A 14,529-nucleotide genomic window follows, 5' to 3' on the forward strand; every position below is an offset into this window, starting at 1 on the left:
TCTGGGCGGAGAGCTACAGGAATACTTTGCAACAGCGGACCAAGTGGCGCCGCATAGAGTCGGATGGCGTCAACATCGGGCGCATGGTGTTGCTTCGTAATTCCGGCCTGCCACCAGACAAATGGTGTTTGGGGCGCGTTGTCAAATGTCATGCCGGAACGGATGGCTTGACCAGGGTCGTCACAGTAAAGACGGCACATTCGGAATACGTGCGACCACTTTCGAAGCTCTGCCTTCTACCGATCGAGTCGGGAAACTCCGACACGGATTCATCCGACCAATTCACCGCGACCGCCCCCCACAACCAGCGGGTTAAGTCCGTCGCTAAGACGGAGGCGGGCGGGATGTTCCGTTCGGACAGTAGTATGCTCAGACGGAGAGCGTACGGTGGGCGGCCGAGTCCCAGGCGCCGCTCAACTCGCGGTCGCCGGTCTCCCGCCACCAGTGCGCGCCGTCGCCGCGACGTGGCGATCGCGTCAGTCGGATCCGCTTTTCGCGGTTAATTTTCGCTTAGGCGCCTACATAAGACGCCGCGCGAGACCACTCAACTTCTTTTTTTCGTTTCGGCCTTATGCCTGCTATTGCGCATCAGGTCACGTGCCTCGCTGAGGTATTCTTTTGCACTATATCTAGCTTCATATCGCCTTCTTGAGTGCGTCAGCACGTTGGGCTCTTGCCTCGCTCGAGGTATACATTGGCATATCTGCCTTTAACTTTACTGCTTTAAGAGTGTCGTAGACACGTTGGCATTTGTGGTTAGGTCTTCGGTGACTCTACACAACTTTTCGCAGCCCTCTAGAGTGCGCTTGCACGTTGGGCTAATGTCTCTAGAGTGTCCGAGGACACGTTGACATCGGTGTTACGAAGTGTACGGTAACTCCACGGATCTCCAACCTTCTCAATACGATCGAGGATTGAGAGAAGGCTTCGCGCGATCATTTCGGATTGCCTTGACGCTTCCACCGCGGTGGACGTCTCTCTTCGCGACTTCTCTTGTATTGCATATACTGGACATTATCGCCGACAGAACTTACTGTTGGGATCACGCCTCCGCGCGAGCCGTCATTGTCATCAAGAACTCTGCGGCCAGGGCCGCAGCTCTCCTGCGAGCCACGCTCGCATTTACGTCCGCCTAGGACTTAGGCGCTGCTAGGGACGCAGCATATACACGCAAGCCAAGCTCGCTATTGCTCCGCTGCCAGGGAGGCAGCATATACACGCAAGCCAAGCTCGCTATTGCTCCGCTGCCAGGTGCGCAGCGCTCTTGCGAACCGCGTACCTTCATCGGTTACGCCACTGTGCTTCCCATCCGTTCGCAACAACTACAAACCCAAGTGGTCTTTGCGTTCTCGCGGAACGGTCCCGGCATCAGTCTGTGTGCACGTCGCGGCACACCGAACAATTATTCTATTTATAATTATTTATTTTTTATTTAATATATACATATTTTTATATTTTTTCATATTTAATATTAAAATATTTATGTTAATAATATATAAAATTTATTTTTCATATACAATATTAAAATTTTATGTTAATCTTTTATATGTTAATGATCTGTGTAATATATAACAAATAACGAAACATGAAATTAAAAAAACAAAAAATATAATAATGAAAGATGTTATGTAAATCTCTTTTATTATTATTTTTGGAAGAAATACAGAATTAAATTTTTTATAGAAGCTTCTCCGACAAACAGTTTTATACAGTAACGTTTTTCTTAATATTTATCTACTTTAAATATTTATATAGTTAAAAGAATTTGTGTTTATAAAAGTGAGGACTGAAATGTTAATGACTAATCATTCGCACTTGGCGTAAACCTCTTTATATCATTACTTTTGTAGAGAGTACAAAATTAAATAGCTATAGCTCAAAATTAATATTTTTGTAAAAACTTGTAAAATATCTTTTAACAGGACTTGAGAAGCCTGCTCTCTTCTTTCTCGCGGGGAGGATCCAGTGGTGTGGACACGTAGTGGACGCACTCTGGTGAAGCCCTGCATTGCACTGGTTGAGAGAGACAGATCTCTACCTAACCTCTCCGGCTCGGATTTTTCACTGAAATTATTAAATCAGTTAGCTATTTATACACTGTGCGGGCGCGCGCGTTGCGTCGGGGACGACGGCGAGGGACGAACGAGCGACATAAGCTCGTCGCGGCGACCCGAGTACGGCGACGTATCGCGGTTAACCGGGGCAAGTGCGGTCGCCGATTTGACGCTGCGCCTCGTCGCTCGCGTGCGTTAGCACTGCACTTTTTAAGTCTTGCACAATTTTACACATGGTTGAGGGTCACCCGGAGATGGTGGTGATCCCGTTCCCGGTGTCTGAGCGCATTACGTGCCCCAGGTGCTGGGCGGGCTGTCGCCGCGCACCGCAAAAGGGGGACAAAGGCTCGTTCAGCGACGGGCTGCACTTGGCGCGTCACCAAAAGACGTTCCACCCGGGCGATACGCTTACTTATGAGTGCTCCGTATGTAAATTCCGCGCGGCTGCGGATAAAAAATATCCGCAGAAAGTAATCAAAGATCACTACGAAGCGGAGCATTCAGGCGCCCGGGAGGTGACGCCGGCAGCCCGTCGCCGGTCCCCCCGCCCCCCGGCGACGACGACGTGGGCAGTCGCGTCGCCGGTGTCCGCGGTGACCCCGACTGCAGCGAGCACGGTACCATCGGCGTCCGTCGCGCGCGCCGAAACATCGGGTGTGTTTACGCGTACGCGGGCGGCTCCGGAGCCTGCCTCGGAGGGTGAGCGGCGACTCACCCGAGTCGCGGCAACGCGCGGCAGGCCACCGTCCACTAGGACAACTTCCACGACGGCCACCACGACAACACGCACCACGTCCACAGTCACCACACTACGTCCGCCGCCGCTAACAACGAGGTCGCGGAAAACGCCATCGCCGTCGGCGTACGCAACGGCGTCCTCAGGGGAGACGTCTTCCCCTCGTACGCGGCCGTCACGAGGGCACCGGCGACGAGGATATCTGCGTCGAAAGCAGCAGCCGGTGCACCGAAGGCGGCCATTTTGAGAAGCACGACACGAACGCCGCTGCCACAAAAGACGACGCCGGTGAGCAGAGCGGGCGCGGCCATAGACTACGCGCCCCGCAGTAGAACCGCGACTCGAACCACGAGTCGTGCCGGCGCGTTCTCACGTGTCGGCGTGCTGCGCGACTTTTACGAGTCGCCGCCCGATTCGCGACCGGTGAGCGTGCCTCACGAATGGTTCATCGCCCTCTGACGGTGTGCATTCGAGGCGCGTCTCGCCGGTCGCGACGACGGCGGCGATGTCGCGCGTCACGCCGACGGTGGGAAGCCCACGGGCGTTACCGGGAGGATCGCCCCCCGTACCGCTGTCCACGGTCGGGGTCGTGTCCTCCCTCTCAACACGCATGTCGCCCGTCACACCGCCGAACACCTGCGGTGTGATCGTGGCGACGGCGGGCGGGTCGCCACCATGCCCGCCCGTCTATACGCCCGTAAGGTGACGCTGGCGGTCTTAACTACCACAACGGCGGTGATCGCAGCGGCGGGGAGTCTCATCATGTCCACGGGGCTCCCGGGTGCGTCCGGGGGGTACTTCTCGCCCTCCGTGACGCGCTTCACGCCGCCTGCACGTACGTCGCCACCGGTCGCGGTGATCATTGCAGGGCCGCGGTACACGCCAGCGGGAACGCCCGGGGCGACGACCACCAGTCCCCGGGCGACGACGAGCGCCCTCCGCGAAGAGGAGGTGCCGCCCAGGAGGGCGCTCAGGTCACCCCCGCCCCCGAGGACGACCACCACCGCCGCCGGAGGCGTCGTCCGCAAGAGCACCACCAGCAGCAGTAGCGGCAGCGAGGGGGATGGCGGCGACACGGCAACGGACTTGGACGATGGTGACGATTTGTGGACGGTGGCCGAGGGAAGGGCCGCGCGGAGGGTGAGGGCGCGCCTCTCATCTGGTGAAGAGGCGTCAGGCGCGGAGTCGCGCGCTGCGCCCAGTCAGCCGCTCCTCAAGACGGCGAACTATCCCCCCCTACCGGAAGTCGCGACGAGGAGCTCGGCGAGCGGAGGGATACCACCGGCGGGACCTGCGGAGGTTGCAGCGCGTCCAGAAGGTGTTGGTGAGTGTGTCGCCGTTCATACGAGTGCTCCCGTAAGTGTCCGCGGGGTCGGCGGGGAACACGCGCGCCCGTCGTCGAGGAGCGACCGGGGAAGGCGGGGGCGAGTGCGGGACCAGCCGTTAGGGCGAAGGGCGGCGCGCGTCCGCCCGCACTTCCGCGGAGTCCGCCGGCCGCGGCGAGAGGTGAGCCGGTGGTGGCGCCTGTCGCGCTGACCGCGCGGCAGAAGGCCGCCGAGAGGCGTCGTCTCGTCGCGGCGGCGGACTCGGCTGATACGCTCGCCGACCTCGAGCACCTGATGACGCAAGTCGTCGGGTTCTTCGGGGGACGCGAGCAGGGCGGGAACGCGCCGCGTCCTCGTGGCCATTCGGTACGGTCGCGAGAGGCCGGAGATAACGCGCGGAGAGCGGGGGAAGTGGGGGATGGCGCCAATCGCGAGGGGGGACCCGCACCGGCGGAGCCCCCCATGTTCGGTGGAGAAGGTCGCGCGGACACGGGCGCGAAGCAGCGCGCCTGCAAGCGCTGTTCAGGAAGAACCGCCGCAAGGCGATCCGCGAAGTCCTTTCCGGCCCCGCAGAGGTGTGCGACGTGTCCACACAGCGGGTGCAGGAATACTTCAAAGAGTTATACTGCGGCGCGGGAAACCTGCACGGCGCGGCGCCTGTGGAGCTGCTCGAAGCCTCGGGCGATGGCGAACAGGCGGCTGAGTTAATTCGGCCGATCACTGAGCGAGAGGTTGATCGGAGGCTCCAGCGCATGAATAATTCTGCGCCCGGACCGGACGGTCTGACCTACCGTGACCTCCGTGTCTTGGATCCAGCGGCTCAGCTGCTCGCTGCGGTGTTTAACGCCTGCCTGCGGCTCGAGGTTGTCCCCGCGAGCTGGAAGACCTCCAACACCGTTTTGGTGTACAAGAAAAGTGATCGCGGCATGCTGGAAAATTGGCGTCCTCTCGCGCTCGGTGATACCATGTCCAAGCTCTTGGCGACAATGCTGGCCGATCGAATGACCGACTGGGCGATAGCCGGCCGAAGGCTAAGTCCGGCTCAGAAGGGGTTTCTCAGGGACGAGGGGTGCTACGAGCACAACTTCGTCCTACAGGAGATCCTGACTGATGCCCGGAGGGACCGCAGGGAGGTGGTAGTCGCGTGGCTAGACCTTTCCAATACGTTTGGATCGGTATCTCACGAGACGATCCACCGCGCCCTTGTACGAGCCGGCGTTCCGCGGAGCCTCATAGCGATATGGGGCTCCATGTACGATGGTTGCATCACGCGCGTGCGAACAAAAGACGGTTTTGAGCCTGCCTTGACGTGCTCCCCTTGAATGGGGCGCGCAGATGGAGGGGGGGGGGAAGTGACAGGCGTTGTCGGCGTTGCGGAGAGGTCAACGAGACCCTTCCTCACGTGCTTTGTCACTGCGGGCCACATTCCGCCGCCGTTCAGTGGTATCACGACTCGGTCTTGCTGCGACTCAGGAAGGCCTGTCGTCTGCCGGGGACCATCACGGTAAACCAGCGGGTCAGGGGCCTCGAGGGGGAACTTGGGGAGCTACGACCTGATCTCGTGGTCAGGCACGAGCCATCGAAAAGCGTCGTCATTTGCGACGTCACGGTTCCCTTCAAAAACCGCTGGGCTGCGTTCTAGGAAACCAGGGCGAGAAAGGTTGCGAAATACTCGCCCATGACTGAGGCGTTCCAGCGGCAGGGATACCGCGTCGTCGTGGCGGCCTTCGTCGTCAGGGCTCTTGGCTCGTGGGATCCGTGGAATGAGCCGGTGTTGAAGCTCCTGCGCGTAAGCAAGACGTATGGGGCGATAATGCGCCGTCTCATGGTTTTGGATACCATTCGCTGGAGGATTTTATGTGGAGATTTTACGTGTCCGGCGTCCGCCAATATCAGGCGCCTCCGCGACCTGTTGATGGGAGTATTCCCAATGTTTCGCCGCTTCGCGCGGTTCGTCGCCGTGTGACGGGCGCGCGGGCGGATGGCGGAGAAGAAGGTTCTCGGTCCTAGTCGTTTGGATGAATGTCGCGTAGGACACATCTTATCCCGGGGGACCCGCACCTTTTATTTATTTATTTATAATTTGAAATGTCTTGACTGCGTCAACGGGAGCGGCCGTTAGGGCGCTCTCGCCGTCGCGGCTGCTACATTTTAAATTTATTTATTTATTTATTTATTTTTTAATAGCGCCCTATACACACAGGGACAGCAATTTGTTTTAAATGTATATCTTTTCTTATTTTTTTATCTGTTTGAAATGTCTGACTGCCGCAGTGGCGGTGGCGATTGTGACAGTCGCCATCGTCCCCGCGGCTGCACATTTTAAACGTTTTATTATTTTATTGTATATATTTATTTATTTTTATGCTTTTTTATTGTACTTTTATTATTTTTTTTAGCGTGTACGTGTTATTTATTTATTTATTATGCGGCGGGTCTCGCGTTCCGGAGGGGCGTGTCGTCGAGAGTGAGTGACGCGGATGTTCGTGTAATCGTCTATTGTATATATGTAAGTGTGCTTAGCGGATAAATGTTCGTACGGATGAATGTCGTGAATAGAATAAAGTTTGAAATTGGGATAAAACGCAGTGTGCGCACACCCCGCTGCGGATATACAAATATTATGTATTTATTTTGTAATTTATTATTTATTTCTATTTAAGTGATTGTATGAGGTGTTGATACATTGGGGCGGCCTACTAGCCGTCCCAATATGATTACTTGCTCATGCTCACATAAATCAAATTGCAAAGTTTGTCGTGTGTTCGTCTTGGCCCAGCAGGGGGTCAAGCTTAGTTTCCCCTGCAACAAAACAATGTGAGGTAATTATTTAGTATAACGGACCCAGCTCCGATGACCTTGACCTTGACATATATGACAGAGGTCATCCTCCTGAGTGACCTTCTGAAGATTTTAGCCGGTGGTCATTGTTTGTTAAAAAGTTATTGAATAAAAAAGTTGCATAAAATGAGTATAATTTTTGGATACTGTATATACAAAAACGATACTGTGCATTGTTAACGAGCAATATCGAATAATAACTACAATATCGAACGACTAGCGGGGGGCTGTGCCCCCCGCAACCCCTCTCAAAACTCGGTTTTTCAATGACTAGAATGATGGCATTCTGAACCCAGCCCGGAATTACGTGAGTATTGCTTCAGGCTGGATTCTGCCTAGTTGCCTAGAGACCTAAACGAAGGACATTGACACATTGACATGTACATAATTCAATGGAGGAGAGCTTCAACACTCACATTTACACATAAGTATCACACAATGATGTTCCTGCAATAGGCATATAACTTGCAGGACTAAGGTATAGTATCATCATTCAGCCAACATGCATACCACTTACACACAACACATCATCCCACGCATCCACGTGTGTACACTCACACACACCCACACACACACACACACACACACCCCACACACATATATTAAAATCATTCATTCCTTCATACACATCGATACTCTGCTGGAGGTAAACCTCCAGGCATATTTAAATGAGAGGACTCTCAACTAATAGCAAGAGGTATAAATATCTATGTATAAATACCCTAATATAGGTTATAACACAAAATACAATATGTATCATAGATAAAGTTAATGCAACGTGCATTACAATGTTAGGTCCGACGACGAACTGCTCCGAGTTAGTGTCAGAGTCTTATTTCGTTCTGCTGCCTCTTTACGAGTTAGCACTTCACGCGCAAAATCGGAGGCAGCCTTCCAAACCTCAGGAGATTTAATCATACCTGCTATCAGATTCTTATAAGACAAAGACATATTAGCACCTCTTTGTAACGCATCTATCAGCACATCCCTCTGTAAGTTCCAATCCGGACACATCAGTAGTGTATGATCAACATCATCAATTGTGGAAACACAGTGACGACATGCCTCAGTATTATGTTTCTGAATTCGTTTCAGAAAGGTACTGAAGCTGCCATGTCCAGTTAATAACTGGGTCAAAGTATAAGAACAGGAAGTATGCTTGCAGTTTATCCAATCCTGGAAGAAAGGTAATATTGCTTTCCTAAGTTTAACGCTCGGTAATATATGATTACTTAAATGAGCATGCCACTGTCTCTGTAATAAGAGATTTGCTGTAGTAACAGCTTCTCCCCAGGCCTTAAGAGTAAATTTATTGGAGTCATATAGGAAGCGTTTCCGCTCATAAAGGCGTAATGCCTTAGCACTAAGTAAGTAAATTGGGGGAGCTTTCGCTAAAATCGATGCAGCAGGGTACGACAGTGTACGATATCCCTGTATGACCCTAATCGCCATTATGCGCTGTAATGCATTTAAAACTTGCTGGTTACTTTTAGGACTAACAAAGCGATCATGCCAAACAGGAGAGGCATAAAGAATAATAGAATGGATCACATGCAAATATAATGTCCTTTTAGACTGAATAGGGCCCCTTAAATTGGGTAATAGCTTCCATAATTGTTTTATAACCAAGTTAACTTTCTCATATATATACTGAAAGTGCTTTTTAAACGTAAGCTTAGTGTCTAAAACGACACCTAAATACTTCATTTTGGACTGTATAGTCAGGTCCTCATTGTCGATGCGAACTCTTGCTGAAGATGAGTCATCAACAGATCCACACAAAAATAAAACTTCCGTTTTGTACGCAGCTATTTCTAGTCCTAACTCACGTATTGATTCTACAACTACCGCTGTGTTTCGATTTGCTTTAGCAATCGTAGCAGAGTAATCATAAGCTCTAACAAGTATAATTGTATCGTCAGCGTAGCAAATTACACGAGACGATTTACTAACGTTCGATTCGAGAACACAGTCAAAAGTGATGACCCAGAGTAGAGGACCCAAGACAGACCCTTGAGGTACACCCGCTAACATGTATTCACAGTGATACTGACCATCATTACCTTTAAATAGTATGGCTCTATCACTAAGATAACTATTAATAATGTTAATTAAATAACCAGAAAAGCCCTTGGCTTTCAAACGTTTCAAAATGACACTCCATGGAATGCTATTAAAGGCATTCTGGACATCCAGGCTAATAGCCAATGCACAGCATTTGTCCTTAATTGCCTGTTCTGTGAATTTCCGAAGTTCAAATAAAGCGTCCAATGTGGACTTCTGCGGTCGAAACCCGAATTGTAGTTCCGCAAGGCCACCATTAGGCATCGCGGCCAATTCACGCTGTAATCTCAAGGATATTACCCGCTCAAGAGTTTTTGCAATGTCGTTAATTAGACATATAGGTCTATATTTGGGCGATGCTCCAAACGCTACCGGTTTAGGCAATAAGACCAATTTTGCTACCTTCCAAGAGGTAGGAAAAATTCCTTCCTCTAAGCAACGTGTCATAACAATCGCAATTTTCCGAATGAAAGTGGGGGGCGCACTTTTCCATATTATTCCCTTCAATCCACCCGGACCAGGCGCTGGACTGCCCGTCATAGGAACCAATAGTCTCTTGACCTCGTCAGCATGTACTCTAGCATCCCACTCCAAGGGACCTGGGTTTTTTGGACAATAAGGCCTATTAGTATCATTAAGGCGTGGAAATAGATCAAAAATGATCTCACGGACTTTATTAAGGTTAATAAAGTCTCCAGGTCCTACCTTAATCTCCAGGTTCTCCGTGATAGGAGCAGGTAAGCCTTTAATCTTTCGCATAACAAGCCTATACGACTTTCCCCAGGGATCGTGATTGAGGGTGTCTAATAGTTCCTTCCAGGAATTATCTTTAGCCTTAAGGATAGCAGTTTTATATGCTTTCCGCTTTTCTTTGGCTGCCAGGAGGGCCATCCGTTTATCATCAGAGGATGCACGTTTATTCTTATTCAGTCTCACTAAGACACGATTAACTTTATGCAGCGCCTTGCGCGCATCCGCAACACTTTGGCACCACCAGTATGTGCTCTTAATCTTAAATGTCTTTTGCCTTGGTGTAGAACAGTCGCAGGCTTCCTTAATCGAGTCGTTCAGCCAGAAGGCCATTGTATTAACATCTAGATCATCCCTCCATTCTTGCACTGAAGAGAGATTCAGACGTTCTTGGAATAGATCTTTGTTCTGTTTTTTCCACGCCCAACGTGGGCAAAAATCGGACCTATCCTGTTTAATGGTCCATCCCACAAAACCCTTAGGGTTCAAGGTAAATCTAATATATAGATGATCAGATAAGGAGTCCATTTCTTCTGTTTGAACTACTCTCCAATCAGAAAATTTGGCAGATAAGCCAGGACTCGACCATGTAAGGTCGATCACAGAAGACCCTTGGGGTCTGATACACGTTGGATGATTACCAACGTTAATCAGGCGAAAATCAAGTTCTGCCATAGCCTCATTTAATATATCACCTTTAGTTGTATCACGTTGCCATCCCCATAGGGAGGCTCGAGCGTTAAAATCACCAGCTAAGAGAATATGGCAGCCCGCATATTTCTTAAGAACTGATAGTACTTCTTCTACCCAGTCTATAAATTTGTCAGTAGTAACATTCGGCGATATATAACACGACATAATATGCAAGTCACCACATTTAGCCATGACATAGCCATTACCTCGACACAAAAATATCGGCGTTCGCAGCTTAGTTACATTGCACAATACGTAATAGCTGAATCCCCATTTAAGTCAGCTAAGCACTGAGTATTCAGAGGAACGTTGTTCGGTTCCGAAACAAAAGCTATTGTAATTCCCTCATCTAACATATACTGCATAAGCGCATCTTGCGCCGGTCGGCTCCGATTCAAATTAATCTGGACGAACTTAAGCATTATTATCATGATTTTCCGTCCTCCGTACGGGTTGCATACGTTGCATGGACTTGCATTGAGCTCCACCCATGCGGTGATTATACTGAAAACTATTGTCTTGACAGACCACACAATGAAATGTAGTAGCAGTACACATCTTAGCCGTGTGTTCCTTGCTGCTACATTTGAAGCACAATCCGGCACGTTTTTCTGTGCGTGGGCATGTTAGTTGAACGTGGCCATAATGCCAACACTTATAACATTGGACCGGCTTAGGCTCCAGCAAGACAACTCTGACACTAGTCCATCCTAGTCTTACACTACCCAATTCGGAGATCTTAATAGCAGCAGACAGAGGTATATTTACCCATGCAATGCCCATGCCGTTTCTCATTAGCTGCAAATCTCCTATGCGTATATCATCTAACTTAAGTTGACCTACTTCTGCTATTGTACAAGCGATTTCTTCCTTGTTAATGGAATCATCAATACCTACAAGTTTTATATTCGCGCGTTTAATTGGCCTGGTTACCCTTGCATCATTTTGTACAAGTTCACGTACTTTCACAGCCAGTGCGTCTGCTTTACTTGCTGCATCAGGTCCCAGAACCGTAACGAGTGTGCTACCATTCGCAGTTTTACGAATCTTAGTACGTTCAATTCCTATTTCTTGCAGGCTAATATTGTCACGTACTTTCTTCAGCAACACATGTGTAGGCATATTTAAGTTCTGGCTGCTAATTGTAATATCCGAATTTCGTGGCACGCGCTTTCGGGATGAACTACGCGTTCTAGCTCCCTCAGGAACCTTTTTCTGTTCGGAGGTCTTATTTCCATCCACCTTCACAACAGCCTGTTTGCGTCCACGCTTAACAACCTCAGACCAAGTTGACTTTGGAAGAAGTGGTTGTTGCAACTCCGGCGTTGCATCCATAGATGTATGAGGAGGCACTAATTGTATATCAGACACTATCCTAGGGCCCTTTCTTGCAACAGAGGGTTTATCAATTGATGTAGAGCGATCCCTAATTGGGATACCTCCTCTAATAACTCGTCGCTGTCGAGGGGGTCTCATTTTATGATCTTCAACCTCTGTTGCAGTAGTATTTCCACAATCTGCAAGATCCTTACGTAATTCAGTTCTCAATTGAATCATGTTTTTAATCATGTCCGAGCATTGTTGTATCATGTTCCTAATTGCTTGCTCTTTAGTTGTTGCAGAAGATTCAGGTCTCTTATCACATGTTGGATAAACCACCTGTGGGGGTGATGGATCCTTGTGTTGTACTCCATCATCTTGAATTGACCTGGAAGATACTTGTGACTCATCTCTTCTGAAATCATGTGCATTAGGTGGACGCCTAGATCTTTGAACTTCTGCCCGTAATCTGGCATTTTCATCTTTCACTTTTTGAAGTTCTACTGAGAGCTCCTTATTTCTCATTTGAATGTAATGAGGATCACCTTTAAATTCAGCTTTAATAGCTAGTTGTTTCGTTGCTCCCGTAATATGTCGTATTCGGTCCTTCATAACCCGTATAACTGTGCCCTTAATATTTTTACTCTTGACACGTTGATCATCCAATTCTCTCAACATACGAGTTATACGTGCTCCTAGTTGAGCAGCATTCATTTGTACATACTCAGGGAATTCCTCTTCCTCTATATTTTTAGAAAACGCACTTTTACGCACATCATCCTCGTCTCCAGATGATATAGAGATCCTATCACTTTTTGGATTAGCAATAGAATTCATATTGAACTTAAATGACGTATTAAACGTAGGAAAAGTTTTCCCAGTATGTCTTCGTGTATTATATGTAAGAACATCACGATCCTCAGACGAGATATAAATAGGATCTCCAAGTAATTTCGGCTCCGATCTAATCGATAAGGGCGGAGGAGGAGGAATGGTCGACGACTCATCGCTTCCTTTCTCACAATTAGGAGGGTCATAGCTTGCATCATGAAGTCCCGGCTCTTGGGTATTGTAAATAGTGGACTCCTCACTGTCTTTCTCCACCACAGGCACAGTCCTAGATCCTATACGATTACTATTTTGAGCAGCTAAACTTGATATCTCATCCATAGAATCAGAGTCAGAAAGTTTACTATCTCTATTCCCTTTAACACCTTTAACGGATGTTTTCTTAACTTTAGCACTTTTGGTTATTACTCGTTTTTTCCTTTTATCCACTTTAACAGTGGAAGCTCCTGTAACTATAGAATTATTTTCTTCATCAGGGGAGGTATCCATATCAGGTGACGTCCTAATTTTACGCTTCTTATTCATAATACGCTGCGGTTTAGGAAGCTCATATCCTTGTCGAAGCGTATGTGAGTCAGCGATCAAATCGATAGTATGTAAGTCCGCGGTCAGATCAATAGTATCCAGAAGAGTTTGGTTCTTGGATAATGGCAACCTTGTGATCGACACATCAGGACCAGTAAGGTCAATCCCAGCGGACAACTCGACTATCGGAGTATCACAATCAATAGCCGCAGACCTAGACATCATAGTCATACTATCAACGCAATCAGCTGATGTTTGTGCAGCAGACTCGACCACCAAAGTCATACCCGTTCCGTTATCATGATCGATGTCCTGAGAATAGCCAGCATCTATTGCCTCTGGAATACATAGTTGCTCAAGAGCAGGCCAAGCAGACTGTACATTTGCCATAACATCCGGCCTACATTCTGCAATATCTTCAGTCCGATTCAGACCGGTCGGATACTGTAGAGCAGGTACTAGTACTAATTCTCGTTGCGCTTCTCGCTGCTCTTCAATAACAGCATTACTCTCCATACTCACGTTAGACATTAAAGGAGTTTTTTTATTTACGTCTCTTATCATAGCCAGCTGAACAGGCTCTCCTACGCCGTTGGAGACGTCACTCTCTCTCTCCACTTTTCTCTCTCTCTCTCTCAAGTCGCAAGAAACGACAATCGCGCTGGAAGGTATAATAGCGCTTACGGCGGTAGGAAGGGCAGAATCGCCCAGGACTAAAGGCCCATCCGCAATTAGCGTGGCGCCGACCACAGGGCTATCCGATCGGTCGTCACGGCCCGAAGGCGGGTTTTTTTCAGTTAAATTATCCATCTTAATCCCACGAGTGTGGTGAGCCAAAAATACTCCGCGGCCAGAGCCCCCTGTAGCCTTGGACGGAGGGTGCTCCCGGGTAATACTGTGGGGGTCACACCACGCCCCCACAGGACAGCTTACGACAGACATGTTTATACACCCTCTGCCATTCACCCCTCGGCACGCATCATACCTTGGGTTGGGTGTGGTGTGGGGATCTTTATTCGGCGCCCCACGATCCTAGGCCGGTAACCCTACCAGGGCTCACGAGCCCGGCCTGCCCGGAGATATTTGGGTGCATCATCTGGAGCGGCACCCGTCGCCCCGTCCCAGAGGTCCTTCAGTAGCTGTGGATTTATAGACATCAAGGCTCTCACCCCTTAATGCCCCCACAGCCTCCAGATCCTCTGGCGCCATTGGTCCGCGCCTGCTTATTCCCACCCGGTTAAGGGCAGTTATTCACAGGTACCCACCATATCTGATGGGAGTTCCCCTATCCGCCACCTGGGGACGCGCTCGGTCGCGGCGGCCACCGCGATCCGACACCTGTGACCCAATCGGATCACAGGGCCGGCCCGAG

Source organism: Odontomachus brunneus, unplaced genomic scaffold (assembly GCF_010583005.1).
Source record: "Odontomachus brunneus isolate Ranch 3 - 2012 unplaced genomic scaffold, Obru_v1 Obru_scaffold_046, whole genome shotgun sequence".
Taxonomy (NCBI): domain Eukaryota; kingdom Metazoa; phylum Arthropoda; class Insecta; order Hymenoptera; family Formicidae; genus Odontomachus; species Odontomachus brunneus.